Raw genomic sequence first — 21,990 nt, 5'->3', positions numbered from 1 at the left:
CAGCTGCTTGGGGAGTGAATCAATAGATGGAAGATCTTCCTCTCTGTATATCTGACTTTGCAATAAAAATAAAATAACTCTTAAAATAAAAAAAAAAAGAATGATTCCTCAGTAAAACACTGAGTGCAGGAGAAGATGATCAAAGAATCCTAGACTAAATTCCACCTTGGCCATTTGCTACCTGTATGACTATGAGCTGCAATTTCCACATCAACAAAATGTCATCTAGAAGACAACTTACATATTGAATTTGAGATAACATAAAGTGAAGAAATGCATCTGCTGGGGCAGACACATGGCCTAGAAGCTGAGATACCCATGTCCCGCTTCAGAATGCCCGGGTTCAATTTTCAGCTTCCAGATCCATCTCCTAACTCCAGCTGCCTGCTGGCGTAGGTCCTGGCAGGCATTGCTGATGCCTTGAGTAGTTTAATTCCCTTCCACAGCACTGGAGACGTGAATGGTATTTCCAAATTCCCCACATTCAACCTCACCCCAGCCCCAGTTCTTACAGGTATCTGGGGAGTAAATTACAGAGAACGATAATTCAGTCTCAATTCTCTCTCCCCATCCACTTCAATAACATTTTTTAAAATAAAAGGATATCCGTTAAAAATATAACGAACTCTTACTGTTAATGCATAATATTACTCGGCACCTACAATATGCTCAGAACTTTCCACACAGGGTCCACACTTACTGTACAGAACTGGGGTACAGAAGACCCAGAGGAAAACACAAAACCCACCCATCTACAAGGCACATACCTTGCCTCGGCCACACCAACACTTTGCTCTGACCAGTTCAGTGTACCAGGCTGGGGAATTAACTGCCATGCATTCCCTAATAAAACAACAGGCAAGCTTCTGCCGGCACCTCTCCAGCTTTTGTCTCCAAAACAGAAAACATCTTCCCAAAGACAACAGATACCGTTATTTGTAGAGTGTTCTATCAAAATAAGTTCCTTTAAAGCCAAACATCCAACAGAGCTCTAACTCCAGGCCATAGGTTACCTGTCACAGAGGTCAGCAAGGCTGCCGACTGTCACAGGCTCTGATCACGCGCAGACCAGCATGTATGCTTCTCTCTCTCCAACAACTCAGCTAGTTGGCATGTCTAGAAAAGTTCCCTACAAGAAGCCTGGTCAAAGGGTTGTGGTCTGGAGTCACTCAAGGGACAAATGTGCACTTCCTGGTACCCCCTGCTTCAGAGCCGTTGGGGAGTTCCTTTCTGGCTCCATCACCAACTCTAGGCAACAGGCATCTTAGAGCAAAACACTGAAAGAAACAGAAACGCCACCGAAGAGGCTGACACTATGAGGCAAAGAAATGCAGATATTTCTAAGTGGACGCCCTGCCCTCATGACATGAAAGTCTCACCGTGACTTTGGTGGACCTCACAGCAAGAACCTATAAACTATGGCACCAAAATGAAATGTGGCTGCTCAGTCATTCAGAGCATGCCAACCCAGGCCAGCAATCTATTGTGTCCCACAAACCTTTACCCATGCCAGCCGGCCCCTCCCACTCCCCTCAGACGCACACATCACCCGCATCCACCTTTGCCCTTCCTGACCATCACTCCCTAGTCAGATGCACTAAGAATGACTCACTCCTGCCCGCACATTTGCCTTTCTCAACCTGATTAAATTCACATTGCTGACATCTGACTTCTAATATCTCAGTACTTTGCAATGTATAAGTAGTTCATTCACGTTGGATGAAGGAAACCAATGACTGAAGAGACCAAGTTTTTAACCAAGTTTTCCACATGCCGATCCTGCAACTATTTTAGTGAGCACTGGAAAATGTCCACACAATCTTAGTCAAACATACAGAAAAACCACATGTGCTTGATGTTTGTACTTCTTTGGGTATATCACTGAAAAAGTTAATGATTACAATGCAGCATAAAGCATGGACAGCTGAAAGCAAAGTCACAGCATAGCTCAAGTAATGTCAGTAAAGGAAAGAATACTAAAATCCCTTTTTTTAAAAAAAAAAAAAAGACTGGGCCCGGCACGATGGCGCAGTGGTTAAGGTCCTTGCCTTGCACGCCCGGGATCCCATATGGGTGCCGGTTCTATCCCGGCAGCCCTGCTTCCCTTCCAGCTCCCTGCCTGTAGCCCGGGAAAGCAGTTGAGGACGGCCAAAGCTTTGGGACCCTGCACCCACGTGGGAGACCCAGTAGAGGCTCCTGGCTTCGGATCGGCATAGAATTGGCTGTTGTGCAAAAATTTGTTTATTTTCATTGGAAAGGGAGATTTGCACACAAAAGAAGTTATAAAGAAACATCTTTCATCTGCTCATGTTCATTCCCAAATGGCCACAATGGCCAGAGCTGAACTGATCCAAAGGCAGGAGCCAGGAGCTTCTTCTATTTCTCTCACATATATACAGGGAGCCAAACTCGAGCCATTGTCCACTGCCTTCCGAGACCAGGGAGCTCCCTTCCAGGGAGCTGGATCCGAAGTGGAGCAATCCATACGGGATGCCAGCCTTTGCAGGCAGAGGAGCAGCCAGGCTGAGCAATGGAGCTGGCCCCTAAAGAAGATTTTTTAAAATGTCTTTTCTGGTTACATATTATGTTAGGAGGACATTATCAGTCAATTGATACTAATGCTAATTAGTTAATTAGTCAATTAGTTAATTAGTTAATTCATCAATTTATACAATGTTAATTTTTATAATATTTCTAGCAAGATTATTTCGAATCACATTTGAATTTAAAAAAAAAAAAAAACCTTCTTTCATCCTATTCCCCATTCTGTGAAGCAGCACAAGAGTTGAAAAAGGACAAGAGCCTGGGAGCAAGACGACCAGGAGACTGAGCATTAGCACACAGTACAAGCTCCTGATGGTCTACACTGAGACAATGACCGTGACCACGGAGGGGACTTGAAGGGCGGACTGTCCTCAGAAGCTGCAGCCTTAGAAAGCCCCTCCCCGCAAGGGTTATGGCTGAGAAGACCCAAGAGCATTGTCTTGCTGGACATCTAAGACCAGTCCCCTGTGCAGGCCTCTGTCTTCCACTTGGCCATGAAATCTCCAATACTCAGAGAAGGCTTTTGGTCACACTTGGCCACATGCCAACAGACCTTGCCACATGGTCCCCACCCAGCTTCCCTGAAGACATTGTCAGGACAAACCACAGCTTGCTCCACAGTCTCCTTGATCTCAGCCACCTCAAAAAGCCAATCCAACTCCACCTAGTTGCTCAGCACCCTTGCCCCAGCACCCTCTGCCGTTTCATCTGTTCTGTCCCAGGAAACTCGAAGCCTATCACAAGCCAATTCAAGGATGGTCTTGTCTGCAAATGATCTTTCACCAAGGTGAAACTCTGAAAACATGGCGAAAGTAAAGTTGAAGCTGAAGCTTTAAGATGGAAGGAATCCTCCTCACACTGTCTACCCAGCATCCTATCCTCAGGGAGGCATTTCAGTCAACATAAATAAGGCTGTGTCAATCACTGAAACATCAAAATACCTCTGAGCCAGTTGATGACAAGCCCCTCTTCCCAAGGCATTCTTATGAGTCATCAGAGCTAATTCCTGGTCCACCAAAGGACCCCAGGACTCAGATCTTGACCCACACTTGCATTTATGGTTTCCATTCCATCTGACTATACAACTTTAATAGCAAGCATATTCATATCCCCCAAGTTTCCAAACTGGAAGTTGCCTAAGCGCCTCCCTAGGTTTCTTTCAATTTTCCCTACATCCTCTTTTAAAAATCTTACTCCTTTAGAAGATCACCCCATCAGACTTCCCAGCCATTATCTTTTTTGCTTTCATCAACCCATCTACTATTGCTTGTCCCTCATTTACTTAAGTTTTTCATTTCTACAATTCCTCTCTGTCTTCATGCTTGCTGATGTCTATTACACATCCAGGCTTCAGTTCCTCAACCCCCTCAACTCTGATGCTCATCTCTACTCGTGATCTGGGCATCCTGATTACTTGTAACAGTAACTAGGACTTCAATTTCATGCAACCCACACTTTTCAACACCCCTCTCTTTGACCAGCCCGTTTCCTGTACTCTTGGTTCCATTCCAACACCTTGGCATCATCTAGCTTTCTAATCCTTTGACTCCACTATTTTTTTCATTCTCAGTTACGTCCTTTCCCACCCAGCATAAGATAAAGGCCACTGGAAATTACTCCTTTGTAAATCCTTAACTCCCTTGCTCATCTCTTCCTATTTTGTCTTAAAAATTAGCCAACAAATTATATATACTCAATGATATGCCTTCCTACACCTGTACTTAAACAGCTAAAAGAAATTGGCTTGAACAAAGACAATTACAAAAGATCTCAACCTAAATTTATGGATACAGGAGGGCAGGCATTGGATACAGCAGTTAAGACACCACTCAGGATGCCAGTGTCTCATATCCCATTTCCCAGGTTGGAATTCCTGGGTTTGAATCCTAATGCTGCTTCCAGTTCCAGCTTCCTGCTAAAAGACTGCAGGTCATGACCCAAGTTCTTACATTCCAGTCAGTCCTATGAAAGACCTTTCTAAAGTTCTAGGAACTTTTCTTTGGCTTAGGCCAGTCCAAGCTGTTTGTAGGCACTTGGAGAGTGAACCAATAGATGGAAGATCTTTCACAGTTCTATCTCTTTCCTCTTTGCCTTTTACATAAAATTTTTACAAGAACAGCAAAGGGTCAGTATTGTGGCTGAAAAGGATAATTCTGAACCTGCTGGTGTCAGCAATCCATATGGGTGCTGGTTGGTGTCCTACTGCTCCACTTCTGATTCAGCTTCCTGCTTACAGACCAGGGAGGCAACAGAGGATGGCTCAAGTCCCTGCCCCCACGTGGGAAACCTGGAAGAATCTCCTGATCAGCTTCTGATCAGCTCAGCTCTGGTCATTGTGTTCATTTACGTAGTGAACCAAAGGACGAAAGATCTCTCTCTGTGCCTCTCCTTCTCTCCATAAATCTGCCTTTCCAATAAAAGCAAATACACATCTTAAAGAAGAAAAAGAAGAACAGGGAAAGTAGGAGGAAGGGAAAAAGAAAGGTAGGAAGGAAAGAAAAGGGAAAGAAAAATTTATGAATGCAAATTTCCAATCTCCATGCACACTGACCAGCGATCCTAATATATTTCCCCCAGGATGTTTCAAAATAACAATTTCACTGTTCCCCAACTCAACATCATCACACTTCACTGAAAAGTAGACACAAGAGGAGAAGAATTCCATTTCCCTCCACAGAAATCACAACCTCTAAGTCTTAACTCCTTCCCTGTGAATCCTCATCATACTGCGGATAAAGTGTCCGTGTTCCTAGTCACGAAGACCGTTCCTGCTGTACCTGGGCTCTCCCCTTTGCCTCACACTGCAGGATTTTGAGCTCTGTAACTACGCATCACTTTGTCCTGTTTTCACAGTTTCTCAAGTCCACTTGACCACTCTCAGTCACCCTAGAAACCCATTCTATAATCCTCTAGCTCTAACAAACACTGCCTTAATCAAGAACTTTCCAAAAACTATTCTTTTTCTTCTGCTTCCCTCCACAACAAAATTTCTTTACGCAGTTGCCTGCAAGCACCAGCGGAACTTCCACAACTCAGTCCAATAAGCTTTTGTCTCAGCCTCGCTACTTGAGCGATGTGTCAGATGCTACAATCACGAATGACCTCATTTCCCCAACTAGAGGCAGTGGAACTGTCTCCTTTTAAAAATGTGCTGAATGGTACCTTTCAGAGATACCATGTTCTCTTGGTTTCCTTCCAATCCTCCTCCTCCTGATGTAATAATTGATCAATATAGCCAAATATAACCAAATGCAAAGAATTCCTAACTCTGAATCTTCAGTCAAAATCCCTTTCATAAGCTCCAAAATTCCAAATTCATCCAACCAACTAACTGAGGTATTCCCAAAAACACCTCAAACTTCACACAGGCAAAATTGAACACTTTTTATTTCGAGTCACATCTGCTTCCCTGTCAATTCTCCCCTTCTCAGGAAATGCCCCAATAAAAAGAAAAGTAAGCCTTTGTTTTAAGTCTTCTTTCTTCCCTCCGTATTACTCATATGAGCAAATTAAGTCTGTCCCAAAAAAAGATATGATGAATCTATCCTTTCTATGATTAGCACACTGCTTATCCACAGAATTACAGTTTCTCACACTCTTACCTGAAATCCTACTTTCAATTTTTCTGCCATCACTTCCTATAATTCCACTGGCATTTAGCAGCCACATCCATATTTGATGACATGTATTCCAACTGGGAATAGCATTATCTACAATAGCTTTTGGCAAGATACAATAGTTTTTCTGCTGGGTTCGCAAGCCCCAGAAGTAAGGGATCCAGAGGGACTCGAGTCGGCTAGCCCAGATCTTGGGGCCTGCCTGTGAGGTGGATGCCAGGTTTGCGAGTCCTGAAGATGGTAAATCTGGCAGGTCTTGGGACACCTGGCCCAGGTGCTGGCGCCAGCATGTGAGGTGGGTGCCAGGTTTGTGAGCCACAGGGGCGGGGGATCTGGCAAAGCTTGGGACACCTGGCCAAGGTCCTTGGGCTCACCTGCAAGAACACGTCCTACCTAATGGAAAAGGCAGTACAGTGGACACAAGCCCTGTTGTAAAAGGAGAACATGGCAGCTCATTTGGTGCCATAACTGAAGAAGGTCAAACAATGACAGCAAAAATCTTGGTGAATGGGGACTTGAAGCTTACTACATCAGCCAATGGATATTGGGAGGGTGACATCATCCTTGGATCTATGAAATTGGCAGCATTTCAAAACTATCAAAACCACTTGCACAGAACCCTCGGAACAGGTACACATTGAGACCCTGGGTTGATATGAGGCTGCGGTTCCTCACCCCTGAGTACTGGGACATGTGGAAAGTCATGTGTGGCTTCCCCCTTTTGTCTCTTCCCTTCTCCAGAAACAACAAGGAGAAATAACAAATTTGGAAACAATGAGTTCACGCAATTTTCTCTAAACCTCGATCCTTCCCACGCTGATCAACCATGTAATCACTACAAAAAAAATTAAATTAAATTAAAAAGAAAAAATTTACATGATAATGAAACTTTCGCCCATCAGTTCAACTTTACCTATCAAATATTTATTAGTATTTAAGTATTTCTCACATGTTCGGGAAAAATTGTTTTTCTACTTATTTGTTTTATTAATTATTTTAATTTTTCTTCTTCAAGGGGCAGAGTAAAAAAAAAAAAAAAGACACCGTCTCAACAAAATCATCACATCCTTTCACTCATATGCATATAATCATTCAGCGGCTTGCACCATCCTGCCATGAAATCTAAATACCTTACCTTCTATAAAGCATTAAAGATTTGTCTAGTTCTCATACTTTTAAAAGCTTCTCCCAAACATCACGGTTCATTGAATTAGAGCACCCAGAAGATACCCATATCCTAATCCCTAGAATCTGTGTATGGTAGCTTATAAGGACAAAAAAAACAAACAACAAATAACAGGTAAAACAGCCGCCATCCTATACGAGTGCCAGTGGTGTCCCAACTGTTCCACTTTTAGTCCAGCTCCCTGTTGATGACCTGGAAAAAGCAGCAGAAGATGGTCCAAGGCCTTAGGCCACTGCCACCATACGGAAAACCTGGATGGAGCTCCAGGCTTCTGACTTCAATCTACCCCAGCAACTGCCATTATAAGTATCTGTTTGAGTGGTGAACCAGCAGATGAAAGATTCTCTCTCTTCCTTTTGCTCTCTTTGTCTCTTTCTCCTTACCTCAGTTTATTAAGCTCTTTCAGAAGTAAATTAAAATAAGTAAATATATAGAAAGCCAAAGATGATTAAATTAAACTCTTCTATTTTTGAAGGATTTATTTTATTGTTTTTACTCAAAAGTCAGATATACTAAAAGGAAGAGCTTCCATCCAATGATTCACTCCCCAAATGACCACAATGTATAGAGCCATGCCGATCCAAAGCCAGGAGCCTCCTCTGGGTTTCCTACACAGGTGCAGGGCCCCAAGGTTTTGGGCCATCCCAGATGGCTTTCCCAGGCCACAAGCAGAGAGCTGGATGCGAAATTGGGCCATCAGGATGAAAACCGGCACCCATATGGGATCCCAGAGCATGCAAGGCAAGGACTTTAGCCACTAGGATACGTGCTGGGCCCTAAATTAAAATCTTGGGAAGGGGGGCTAGTTTCTGGAGTTACTAGGATGGGTTCTAGGAAACTTCATGTGTTCCCAACAGAAAGGTAGACTCAGACTTCACACACACAGAAGAAAGACGGGCAAGATGCCAGAATCCATTAGTCTCTCAAAGGAGCAAAGAACAGACCCCCCTCAGCAGAGAGGGCACCTGCCAGCAGTTGGATCTTTGTGCGGTGAGACTGAGTCCAGATTTCTGACCTTTGGAGCTCTGTGAGACCTGCTGCTACTGCTTGGAGCGGGTACTCAGATGCAGCAGCCCTAAGAAGCCAACACAGACTCCTCACACCTCCTATGTCAGCTTTATTTGCCACCTCCTGTCTATCAAGGTCTTGAAGAGCACCTTTTGGGGTTTGGCACTAGCTCTTTTGCCTGGAATGCTCTGTTCCTCATCTTTGGAGGACCAGTTCCTTTTGGTCACTCAGACGTCAACTCCTCAGAGGGACCTTCCTACATAACCCAAATCCACCAATCATACAGATCTCACCATCTTGCATGTCTCGTCTGTAACTAGTTGTTATTAACAGGTCCTCATCCTAACACACCCCAACTAGAATGCAAACTCTACTAAAATAAACTGGATCTGCGTTGTACACCATGAGAACCCTAACTTACAGAAAACAAGTAGGCAGATATTTCGTGAGTGATGAGCGAATGTTGGATGATGTCAGAGGTGACACAAAAGGTGGCTGTGCTCTTCAAAGAGAAACCACACAGGGCCTTAGGGGGACAGCAAGAAATGACCAGTCCCTGACTGTAGGATACCCAAGTGGAAATATCCACTGAGACTGAGTGCAGGGAAGAAATCTGCCTATGGATGTTAACTTGGGAGATCCTAAATTCAAGGAGGTGGATAAACCTAATGTAGAGATCATCTACAGAGAGAAAACAGTGAGGCACCAACAGACATAGAGCTACAACATGCAGCGGAAAATCCTGCCAAAAACACCCATAACTCACCCAAAAGAACAAGGTGTTCCACAGCCTAGAGAAACCTAACTTCACAAGGGAGGGGTTGTGCTATCACAGAAACTGTCCGCAGTTAGACCTCATTGACATGGCACTCAGCAGGACACCGGTCCTCACAAGAGATCCTCTGAGATCAAAGCTACATCTGCCAGTGAAGGAAGGGGAGCAAGTGGAACAACAGCATGCCACGTGCGGTGCCAGGAGGACAGCTTGATAGGAGGAGAAGGCAGCAAGAGAGCATGAAAGGAACAGTTTCGGGTTTCAGTCTCACTGGTTTTTCCTTTTTTGTGGTGGCAGAATCTTGTAAATACTTAACAAGCAAATGGACATGAAGATAGTCCATCGGAAAATGACTGAGGGTAAATAAATCAGAGTATTGGGGAGAGCATCAACTTTGGGGATTTATGGACTTGATGGGTTCAGATTCAGGGAAGATGAGAAGAAAGTATTAAGAAATGACATGACTGGGCGGGGGGCGGGGGTGCCATGGCATATACCTACAGCACCGGAATCCCGTACGTATGCAGGTTCGTGTCCCAGCTGCTCCATTCTGATTCAGCTTACTGCTTATACATTAGGAAAGCAGATGAAGACTGCTCAAGTCCATGGATCCCTGCATCATTTCTCTATAACTCTGACTTTCAGATAAAACAAAATAAATCTTAAGAGAAAAAAAAAAAAGAAAGAAATGACAATGGAGGATTGGCATTGTAGCATAAACCACATATCAGAGCACCAGTTCGAGTACAGGCTGCTCCACTTGCGATTCAACTCCTTGCTAAAGTATGTATGAAAGCAATAAAAACTATCCCAAGGACTTGGGCCCCAGCCACCCACATGGGAGAACAGGATGGAGTTCTTGGCTCCCAGCTTCAAGCCTAGCCCAGCATCAGATGTTACAGCTACCTGGGAAGTGAACCAGCAGATGTAAGATACCTCTGTATTTCCCCCTCTCTGTGTCACTTACATAACTAACTAAATAAATAAATAGATCTCTTTCTTTAAGTTGACCTATCTTTTTTTCCAGCATCATAACCATCAAGGACACTGCGAAGGAGATAGGTCTCTGAAAAACTATTATTTTCACCGTCCTAGGCTTCCAGCTAGCCTGCAATGATAAATCTCCCTTGAAAATAAATGTGGTTATCCAACAGCCAAAAGCAGATGAGCGGACTGGTACATTTGCTTCAACATGAAGCATTTATGATACAGATATGCCTTTTTCAAAAGCTTCCACCATCCACTAGTTGGCGGCAGTTGAAAATGAAGCTCTAAGGGAAGGCTGAGTCACACAAGGAAGAGGAACCAGGTACCTGAAGCACGGGTAAATACCGAAAGCTATGGCACCAACCAAAACCATGACGTAAGCAAGAAATGCCTGAGCTTGTGTCAGCTTCAGATCTTTCTCTTTCAACAGTTCAGTCTTCTCTAACCACGAATGGGCATCTTTTGATACAGAGATGCACAGGTGGGTTAAACTTTCAATGACAGCACTGAAAGTCTGGAAAAACTGTGGTGAGGAATGGGAGAAGGTTCTATCTAGAAACAAGTAAAAGAACTGTCTGTGGCTAAGGCTGGAGAATGTAAATTCGTACCTACGTTTTCTTTTCCTTTTTTTTTTTTAATAATTATTTATTTTTATTGGGAAGCCAGATGAGAAAGATATTCTGTCCGATGATTCACTCCCCAAAAGTAGCCGCAAGGGCCAGAACTGCGCCAATCTGAAGCCAGGAGCCAGAAACTTTCTCCAGGTCTCCATGTGGGTTCAGGGTTCCAAGGCTTTGGGCTGTCCTCAATTGCTTTCCCAGCCACAAGCAGGGAGCTGGATGGGAAGCGGGGCTGCCAGGATTAGAATTGGTGTCCATATGGGATCCTGGCACATGCAAAGCAAGGACTTTAGCCACTAGGCCACCATGCTGGGCCCTGTACCTACATTTTCAAGGGTTGTTTTCATTTTCCCAGTAGTAATCACAAACCCAGCTGTGGAAGTAGAAAAAGCAGACTGATATCAAGTTGCAGGCTGCTTGCATAACCATTCAGACTAAGACTTTAACAGCAGCATGGGTTCTTGGCAGTTAAATGAAAAGCAACATTGTTTTGGACAGGTGTACTGCTATGCATTCAGCCCTCTGAACAGTTCACTATCACTGGTGCAAATTGCTGAACCACTGAGTAAGTACTGCGAAGTTGCAGCCATAAAAGGCAAAATTCAACTAGCAGAACAGTAGAATACAAAGTAACAAAAGCCAGAAAATACATTGCAGAAATGGGAGTAAAATTATCTTTCCACTTCTCTGTCACACCAGAAAATAATGACATGGCTTTGAAGAAGGCCCTCAACTCCTCTGGGCCTCCGTTTGCCTACTGAAATCTCAGGCTCGCTGCTCATAAAGAAGTTATACACGCCAAGTGTTTAGCATGGCTCTGAGGAAAATGGCAACCGCTCAATTCATGCTAACTCTTAATAACAGAAAGGCCCAGTTAGGACGAAACTCTGAGCACTTTTTTGTTTTAAAACATTGTGTCTCCGGGACATGTTTGGGCATAGTGTTAAAGTTCCCACTGGGACAGCCAGTATCCCACATTGGAACACCTTGCCTTCATTTCTGACTACTCTACTTCCAACCCAGCTTTCTGCTGACATGCAACTTTGGAGGCAAAAGGTGATGATGGCTCAAGTTCTTGGGTCCTTGCCCTGCCCCCAAGAGGGAGACCTTGATCAAGTTCTGGGCTTCAAGCCTCAGCCTAGCCCAGCACTGCCTGTTGCAGGCATTTGGGAAATGAAGAAACAGATGGAAGATCTCTGCCTTTCAAATAAAACGTGAAAAATAAACACACAAGTAAACAAGCTTTGTCAAGCTCTATATTGTTACATTAGCATCCAAGCTAATGAACAGTAACCTGGAACAGAACAAACATAATGAAAGAAAACTGAAAACATACTTCTTAAAATGGATTCCGCAAGTATCAGCACCCTCTGCATGTGACTGTTACACGTGGAAAAGCTGAGGCAAAGGAAATCAAGAAAGAAAAGGAAATTCGTGAAAGGCCTCCCTTTGGTGTCCTTGCTGTACTTTAAAGTCCCTCTGTGTTTGTAGATTCTTGCATTAATGTCTTTCAAACACCGCTTTTAAAGTGTTTGTTACGGAACCGGCGCCATGGCATAGCACACAAACCCTCCATCTGCAGCGCAGGCATCCCACATGGGAGCAGGTTCGAGCTGCACCTGGAAAAGCAGCAGACAATGGACCACATATTGGGGCTTCTGTACTCAGGCAGAAGACCCAGAAGAAGCCCCTGACTCCTGCCTTCACACTGGTATAGTTCTAGCTGTTGTGGCCATCTGCAAAGTGAACCAGTGAATGGAAGATTTCTCTCTCTTCTCTCTTCGCAGCTTTGCCTTTCAAATAAAAGTAAATCTTAAAAAAAAAAAAAGTTGGTTTGCCACCACACACTTTCCACCCCCTCCTAAATATCTTCTGAATATTAAAAGTGTAAATTTTTTCAGGCAAAAGGCAAGCCCAAAAAAGAGCTGGATGCTTAGCATAGTAGTTAATAGCCACAGCACTTAGAGGCAGGAGTAGCTGAGTTTGAATTCTGGCTCCAACTCGGGACTCCAGCTTCCTGCCTATCTGGACTCTCAGAGGCAGCCCTGAAGACACAAGGGACTGGGTTCCTAGCACCAACAGAAGACAATGAATTCCCAGCCTTTCACTCTTAGTCTCCCCAACTCCTTTGCCACCAGCTCAGCCACAACTACCGTGAGCATTCAGAGATCGAAGAGAATACTCTCTCACTATCTCTCCAGTAAATGAATAAATTATTAGGAATTTAAAAGAGACAAAGGTTAGAATATCCACTTATACACGCTAACTATGTGAAATGCATCTGTGTTATCTGCTGTTCAACCACACCCAATCCATTACTGCCATTCACCTCTTGAGTAATGACATGATGACTGGCTAAAGAGATGGCCGTGCACGCAGCAACCATGTACTGTGTAAGCATGCGGCTCTATAACACTGTGTAAGACTCAGCACCTGCTCTGCATGATCTTCTGCAGGGAAGGAAATAATGCACATTTCCAAATGACTACAGTAAATAGGACCATTTAAGGTGTATGTTGGTGCACAGCGTCAAAAGAGTAGCTTATGAGTTTAGGAAACGTACAGAACATAGGCCAATCTAAGAAAGCCTCATGAACTCGGCAGCCAGAGGTCACAGTCTTCAAGGTTCCGCAGCATTCCAGAAGACTAATTAGAAGAAAGGACAGAAGCAGAGAGGCGGTGGTAACAACAGACAGAGGAGACCTATGAGTCTCACTTGGCTGGGTCACAGGCCAGACAAGGCCAGAACCCTGATATCGCACAAGATCAGAAAAGTTCATGACTTCTAAAGCAAATATTTGGAACTTAATCCAATAGGGCAAAGCAGCCCATAACGGGTGGAACACAGAGTGACATGATCAAAGCTGTCTGGGCATTATCACAATGAAACACAACATCCTTTCTTTGCTCTGAATAAACGGAAAAGAGCTTTTGGGAACCTAGTGATCTGAACAATGTTGTTTCTAATCGCCTTCAAAACACTACACTTAAAATCTTATTATATTTCATTGAAATGAAAATGGCAAAATTATTCACCAAAATTTTCCTAGAATGCTTAAACATAAACTTCTGTATCTCTGATATGCCTTACCATCTTAAGTTTTTACCTGGTCCCAGTGATTACCTAAGACTAGGTAAGTAGGCAATAGTTTTCTAAGTATGGTTCCCAGTTCATACTGAGAAGCTACTTCTTATGAGAGTGGTGGCATCTAAAGTTGTCATTTTCAGAAAATACTCTCTGTTACACTTGGTAGAACTTGTTTTTCCCAATATACTAGAACTTTTTTGTTTTTTACAGAAATAGATGTATAACATGTCAAATATGACATTCCACAGGATGTATCCTCCTATTTGAAGGATGCAAAGCTCAAAAAAATCGAATTGAAACAGTCATTACTTCCCCCCAAAATCTTCACACTTAAATAATATTTCGCTGTTGGAAAATAAAACACATTAGCAATCGTTTCATTTGGTCTCAGAAAGTGAAAGCTGTCCCCGAGTAATATTTTACAACATTCATACTAGAAGCGAATGACTTCTCTACTCAGAATGCCAGTCCTGTAAAACTGAGTCCCACTTCAGATGCCAGTTACACGTACCAAGGCCCCAGACCACTGATATTTGGTCTCCGATTTGGCTACTGCTCAGGGATTGCCATAGCACCCTCCTCAGGTTGGATAATCTATGATACTGGCTCACAGAATTCAGAACAATCTACTTACACTGGTCTGTTTTAATATTATAAAGGACACAAATGAGCAAAGTATTACTTTGGTGTGCAGGAAGAGAGGTCACGTGGTTCCTCCATGGAATGCCATGCCTTGTACAACTCCATGTTTTCACTGAGTCACAAGATGATTCAGGGATTTGATGCAGGTTACCCAGCTGGGGCAGATTAAATCCCTGGGCTTTAGTGATTGGCTCGATCTGTAGCACTAGCCCCCTACTCAGAGAACTGAAATTCCCAACATCCAAAAACATAACGTCATCTGGATACCAACCCCGCCAAAAAGCTGCCCAAGGCCCAAGAGTCATTTAGAATCTCATTAGTATGCAACATGATACTTATCACTCCAGAGATTCCAGGGATTTTAAAAGTTCTTTTGTTGGCCCAGCACAGTAGCCTGGTAGCTAAAATCCTTGCTTTGTATGCGCTGGGATCCCATATGGGCTCTGGTTTTTATCCCGGTTGCTCCCCTTGCCACCCAGCCCCCTGCTTGTGGCCTGGGAAAGCAGTCAAGGACAACCCAAAGCCTTGGGACCCTACACCCACGTGGAAGACCCAGAAGAAGCTCCTGGCTCCTAGGTTTGGATGAGCTCAGCTCCAGCCAATTCAGCCACTGGGGACTGAACCAGCGAATGGAAGATCTTTCTCTCTATAAATTTCACTTTCCAATAAAACTAAATAAATGTTTATTTAAAAGGATAAAAAGCAGTTGTTTAAAAAAAAGCTCTTTTGTCAAGAACTCGGAAAGAATGTGACAATGAAATTTTATCTGAGGTCACATCTTCTATTAACTACTTTTCCCCACTAATTTCAGCAAAATAATAATTTTTAAAAATCTATATCTCATTTAATTAAAACCAGAAGCCATGTTTTTACTATACATATCAGAAATTTGATTCCAAAGAAACCAACATCTTTTTCTCAACTGAAAAGTCAGCACAGATATTGCATGTAAGAAATACTAAGAATCCAAGAAAAAAGGGAAAAAAGGATCACATCCATTCTGGCCCAAACTCTGACCCCAATTACTATCTACACATCCTCAGAGATTCAAATCCTGGGCATTTCTCGCTTCCTTCTACTTCAGCATTCTGGAAACCAATGCCTGGTTAGAGGAAGAGGTTTACTCTGCAGGCGCTAGAGAGGTCCCGACAGGGCCACCTCGGCCCTTGCCCTTACTCGGAGTGACGCTGATTTTCTCTCCCTGCTACATTTCTTTCACCCCTGTTAATAATTCTAAAACAAGAGAATATAACGAATTCCATTGCTAATTTGTTCTTTCCCTAATGCACCACTTTCAACTTTTCTTCTTAGTAAAACATACTGGCATTGTCTAAGTATCTTGATAGGCAACCAAAAGGCTACTTTGATAATGCCTTCTAAACTCAGTTGCATTCAGTCCATCTCTCTCTTCCCAGGAACAAGCCGTTTTGTGCCAATTTAACAATCTTAGATGATTAGTAATTTTCCCCCTGCTATTCAGGTAAAAAAAAAAATCACATTGTTACAATTGGATAGCAAGCTATTACACATATTTGGACCTTGTTAAAAGTGACAAGAATAAAGAGTTATAATTTTTAACAATCCCAGGCTTTAAACTTCAGAGACACAGTAAAAATTACTGTTCTGTATTATTCCAGAATTTTACTGGGGAGTTCCCATACAGTTTTTAATATAAAAATTAATTTAATAAGATATTAATTCTGATTTACATGATTATGTTATATGTTCGAAAAACATACTTTGGTGGGGCCAGCATGGTGGAGTAGCAAGGTAATTCTCCCCCTGCTGTGCTGTCATCCCATATGGCAGCGATTCACAACCAGGCTGCTCCATTCCAGACTGCCCTGGTTCTAATCCAGCTTCCTGCTTGTGGCCTGGGCAAGGAGAGGAGGATGACCCAAGTCCTTGAGCCTTTGCACCCCAGTGGGAGACTTGAAAGAAGCTCCTGGCTTCAAACTGGCCCTACTCCAGGCATCTGAGCCATTTAAGGAGTGAACCAGCATATGGAAGATCTCTCTCTCTCTCTCTCTGTAACTCTTTCAAGTAAAATAAATAAATCTTTAAAACACACACAAATATATATGCTGCAGTACAAAATAACAACTATTCTTCGAACAAAGATTATCTTCTTTTCCTAGAGTCTCCAGGGAACCTTTAACTCTCCCTGTTACTGAACTGGCATTTCCCTTCACCACAAATTGTCTGCAATAACTTCAGCCTGTGTTAACCTCGCCCTTCCAGAATTGTGACAATTATCCCTGACATCCTGCCACTGGGAACATGACTAAGCCAGATCGTATGTGGGTCTCCCCTTGGTATACAATTGCATGTGCTACCTTGTTAGACAAACGAAGCTTCTCTAAAAAGGACAGCCATAGGTTTTATGTATCTAGAGCTTACTGCTATCCAAACTTCACTTAGGTATTTAATAGCCAGAGCTCTCTGAAGTGTTGTTTTTCCACTTAGGATAGCCCTTCCTGTAAGTCTCGGTGTTGACAGGTGCAAAGATTCGAGCTTTAGAACTATCACCACATTCAACAACTTAAAAGGGATAAAGAAACAATGACATGAAAATTATTTTGTCATCTCTAATAAGCACAGCTGCTACTTCCCATCCCCCACTTCCTCTGTTCCTCCTGCCTCCTCCACACATCTCCCAAATTAAAAGGGAAAAATAAACCGTTGGATAACCTGCACACAGCATGCAAGAGTTAAAGTAGCTGGGTGACTGTGCTTTTCTGCCCAAAATTTCCTTTTGGAATAAGAAAAAAATTAAGGAAGAAAGATACATCCGGAAGCTTACTTAGCACCCTCCAGATATAATCCTAATTAATTCTTTGTGTGTTATATCACATATTACCCATATTTTACCAAGAAAACAACTGAGATTTAGTGAGTTTAAATAGGTCACCTAGGTTAACAGACTGCCTTTCTCTTCGCACCACCAAATTTAGCTTGAGTTTGTTCCATATTCAGACACTCATTGGGAATACATTTATTGGTTTTGTTTTTGTTTTTTTACAACACAGTCACCACTGTAAACACCAGATTTAAAAATGAGCAAGACAGATTAAGCCTTAGTCTCATAGAACTCAACTTCTGGCCATGAAAGACAGAAAGCAAAGAGTTAGAGAAACTCATTCACATGACCTGTGCACAATGACAATCAAATCTTTTAGTCCCCAATGAGACCAAATAGCCATAGAAACTCAAGTGGGGACAGAAAGGAAGCCCACTGACCATCGGAAACCCTGTGGCCTTGTTGTTGCTGAACCATACCAAAATATCCGTTGAAATATCAAAGGCAAGGGAAAGGAAGGAATGCCGTATAGCATTTCTTTGCAAAGTGATTGTGTGAACTATCAGAATGCACTGGGCCAAGGTTGATTCTCAAACCCCCAAGTCCCAACCTTTGTGCCTTATTCACAAATGCGTTACTACGTCACATGAAGAGCTGGCTTAATTTAAAAAAAAAAAAAAAAAGAAGGAATTTTGTAACTTGCCATAGCCCTGCTGTGCACCACACAGGGCAATTTCAACATCCACATCACAGGAGACCGTATCCTTTGGCTAAGGCGCCCAGCTGTCACAGGACCGTGATAGCTAGCAGGAACTAACCGGAGGGCTCAAAGACTTAGAACAGACATTGGCTAAAAGAAGGGCTTTCACCCAGGGTGGCTAGTGTCATGAATGTCCCCCAGTCAAAGAAGAAACTCCACTTGTCTTCAAACTTTAAGCAATACAGACTCCATGTAACGGAGCAACTTCCCTTTCTCACTTACCCAAGTTCAGTTCATTAGCTGCCTCCTCAATATTTCTAATGAGGTGAGTAATTCGGGCTGCCCCTGGCACTTCGACTTTGTGAGAACTTGTAAATTACTTTGGAACTCTTGTGGAAGACAGTGTCAGGAGCCAGTACTCCTCTGCACGAGGGCAAGCCACTCTTCAATCTCCCGGCTGTACCGTAAGCACGCTCTGCACACACATTTTGGTCGGTTACTACTTACTACGTGGGGAGTGGAGCCTGCTTCAAGTTCACCAGCGTGTACCTTCCACTTCCTCCATGGACTGTCACGTTCCAGCAGCTAAGTTTCTCAGGAAACATTCAGTCCCCTTTCAGAACGGTCCCCACCCTCGCTTCACAGAAAAGCCACCTCCACGCGCCGAAAGTTGACACAAACTTTCAGAGACACCAACCTTAGCCACTACACAAAGTGTTTTTTTGCAAATGTTATCTCACCCCTCCAACAGAAACAGCTAAACTCTAGAACCAGCCCATCTTCTGCTGGTGGGGGACTGGAAATCCTTCCTCCAGTTTCCCGCCATCATTCACAACACTGGACTCCCAGAAAGCGCGGGGTCCGAGAAGGACCACCCCCTCCCTGGGAAGCCTGGGAGAGACGCCCCCCCCCCCCCCCCCCCCCGCCAAGGAGGCGCACACACACCTGAGATGGTTCCTCACGCGCGAGGGGACGGCGGGCGGGAACGACAGGTTCCTCCAGCCGAGGAGGAGTCAGCCTCCTCCCGGAATCAGAGCCTCGGCCGGGGAGCCCGCAGCAAGGCGCGGGGATGTCACCCGGGTCAGGCTGGGCCAGCGTAACCCGAAGCGCCCTGCGCCGCCGCGCCCCCGCCTCCGCGGCCACTTCCTCCTCCCCCTCGCGCGCCTCCCTCGCCGGGCCCTGACCCCGGCCACCGCCCGCCGTGCGCAGCCCTGGGCCGCGGCCCCTCCGGCCCTGCGGGGAAACGCGGAAGTGCAAGCGGGAACCCGGCCCTGGGGTGGGCAGACAACAGGTTTCGGCCTCCCTACGAAGGCGGTTTAGACGGGGCCGGGGACTCCGAGCCTGCCGGGTGGGGCGCCGCCGGGCCACCGTGCCAGCCTGGACCCTCGCCTGCGGGCGATGGACCCTGAGCGCCACCAGGCCAGCTGGCGGGCCGACGCTCTGGAAAGCCGGCGCTGAACTAGGCCGGGGAAGCCGGTGGAGGTGTCTCAGGTCCTGCACCCTCCCCCACGCCGGCCGCCCTCGCCATCTGCCCGCGAGAGGGGAGACACTGGCGCGCCAGCCTGCGGGGGCGCTGGCGCTGGTTTACCTGCTGTCTCGCCGGCTGCCCCCCCCAAGCTGGCTTCTCCCGGTCGGCACCTCTGGATACGCAGGTTTCCCTGGGCCTAGAAACGCATCGAGCAGAAGGCGGGTGGACCCCTGGGACCTCGTCGTCGTCAGAACCCAAAGCCCTTGGCCCGGGCTTCCCCGCGCGTGCTCTGGAGACTGGCCAGGCCTCCTGACCCTCCCGCCCCCCGCCTGAATGTCAGCGTGGAGACACGCAGGGAAGACCAAACCCAAGCACTGGGGAGGGTGGGGTGCTGGGCTCCTCAGGCCCAGCCTCATACAGGTGGAGGGAGGGGGCGGGGGAGGCGCAGAGCCGGGTATCCGAATTGCAGGCTTCCCACTTGCACCCCACAAACCCGACCCTTCCCACTGAGCATGCCCAGCACACTTGTTGCCACAGCAAGGGGTAAGCGGACCCACCAGGGACGCAGATGGGTTTCCAACGAACCCCATTTCTTTCAGACCTTTCCTCTGGGTGCTGCACTAACAGTGAGGCTGTCTCAGTAATGGAAAACACCCGGAGGTGGTCAGAAAGGCCTCCCGAGGGAAGGCAGCCAAAAGAGTGGGAGTGAAAATCTCAGCGGCTATTATCATAAATTACTAAGTGACTTCAGGTAATGCCCTCAGATGCCGCAGTAGTCCTGCCGCTGCCCGAGAGATGTAGAGATTCGCTGAGTCCCAAGCTCGGCAGCTTTAGAAAACCATCCAGAGTCCATGCAGTGTTCTAGCGGTTCTCAGCCTTGGCTACATGTTAAAATGGGGCATGGGAAATTAAAATACAGGCTGAAGGACTGATTAAAAATTATCAATGCCTAGTTTCCATGCTCGTGGAATCCGTCTGGAGGTGGTGCATGGAAAGCCCTAATATTTAACAGATTCTCAAAGTACAACCAGGGAGGCCCACAGTATCCTCATCACCAAGAGCTTTATGAGTCTGGATCAGAACAGATTTAACAAAGTCTTTATTCAGGCAGGTGTCGTGAGCGCTGTCTGGAAGTCCCCTCGGAGAGTCTGATGAGCAGCCAAAGTTGAGAACCCCCGGAATAGACCACTGCTTTGCCCATTTTTCCAAAATCCCATCCACAAGTGTACCATATTGACCACAAAAGGAATAATCTAATTGAAATGGAGTGAAGGTGCAGGTTTCCTTCCCACTAGTTCACCCGGAACTGTTCAGTAACTGGGGAGCAATAAGGGATCACTGTTACCTTGGTACTTGTTAATTTATTAATTCAAAATGAATGCTCAAGTGAATTTCAGCCCAGGTCCTACTCCCCAGGTCCAAGTCACCTACTGCCACAGCCGACCATGAGTCAGTTCTCATCAGCAACACGTGAGTATCAGTGAGACTCTGAGTCTGACCTACAAATAATAGGCCGCAGGACTTAGAGAAAGAAGTCAAATGGGGCTCACTGGGATCCAAAGGAAAGCAGGGCACGGGTTGGCAACTGGAACAAAAGAAAGAACGTGTGCCTGTGAGCCCAGGAAAAGCAGACACCCATGTTTGCCCTGATTCACTTGTTCAAAGCCACCAGCCTCCGATCTCCGTATGCCCCATCTCCCAGACACGTTCCTAATCGCAACTATTGCCTTGAATAGAAAAACAGAGGACATTTTTGTAGGCATTCTGATTTATGGCTTGAAAACATTGCTGTCTTTTAATTAGAGCATATAATAAATTAAGTTTTAAAGAAGAACACTATAATTTCAAACATAGTGGCTTAAGATACTTAAGTTCCCACAGAAATTTCTGGAATTAAATATTATTCCCAGAAGTTGTTGTGGTGGTTCACTGAGCTAATCTGCCTGCCAGCAGTCACATCCCCTATGAGCACTGGTTCAAGTCCTGGCTACTGTGCTTCCAGTCCAGCTCCCTGCTTACAGGCTGGGAGAGCAGCGAGGATGCTGAAGTCTTTGGACCGCTAATGCACATGGGAAACCTGGAAGATATTCCTGGCTCCTGAGTCATTCACAGCCACTTTGGCCATTTGGGGAGTGAATCAGTGGATGGAAGAGCTGCCTGTCTCTCCTTTATAAAATCTGCCTTTCAAATATAAACAAATATTACCAAAAAAAAAAGTTCCCTATTTACTCCTTATATGGTCTAAAGCAAATAAAATGTAAAAACATGACTTTTTCCTTCTAACCCAATAGATAGATAATCTTCAAAATCTTTTTTTAAATAGTGGTTATGAATATATAATGTACTGGACTGCCCCTATCCTATTATAAACTGTATGGCTGAGGTTGCCCCTCTTAGTATAATGAGAATATTACCTACAGAATTGAGATGTTGATTGCAGTAGCTAACAGGAGCATAATTTCCAATGTGCCTCAGCAGTTTATTTTCCATTATTAGTTTTATGAGCAATTTAGGAATTGTTTTCTTTTTGGAATTGCTCTTAAGAATTTATGCTA

The 21,990-nt window shown here is 44.8% G+C and overlaps 1 protein-coding gene across 1 annotated transcript in view; it reads right to left on the bottom strand.

The window, feature by feature from the left end:
* GPD2 (glycerol-3-phosphate dehydrogenase 2) overlaps positions 1–19,070 on the bottom strand; it is a 146,616-nt gene extending 127,546 nt beyond the window's left edge. The window contains exon 1 of the mRNA XM_040971590.1: positions 18,913–19,070. The gene's annotated coding sequence lies outside the window, so the exon portion shown is untranslated. The remainder of the gene's footprint in view (positions 1–18,912) is intronic.
* Positions 19,071–21,990: the final 2,920 nt, after the last annotated feature.

Source organism: Ochotona curzoniae, unplaced genomic scaffold (assembly GCF_017591425.1).
Source record: "Ochotona curzoniae isolate NIBS_2020 unplaced genomic scaffold, NIBS_Ocur_1.0 contig_2210, whole genome shotgun sequence".
Classification (NCBI taxonomy): Eukaryota; Metazoa; Chordata; class Mammalia; order Lagomorpha; family Ochotonidae; genus Ochotona; species Ochotona curzoniae.
This window is presented reverse-complemented; position numbering and strand designations above follow the sequence as displayed.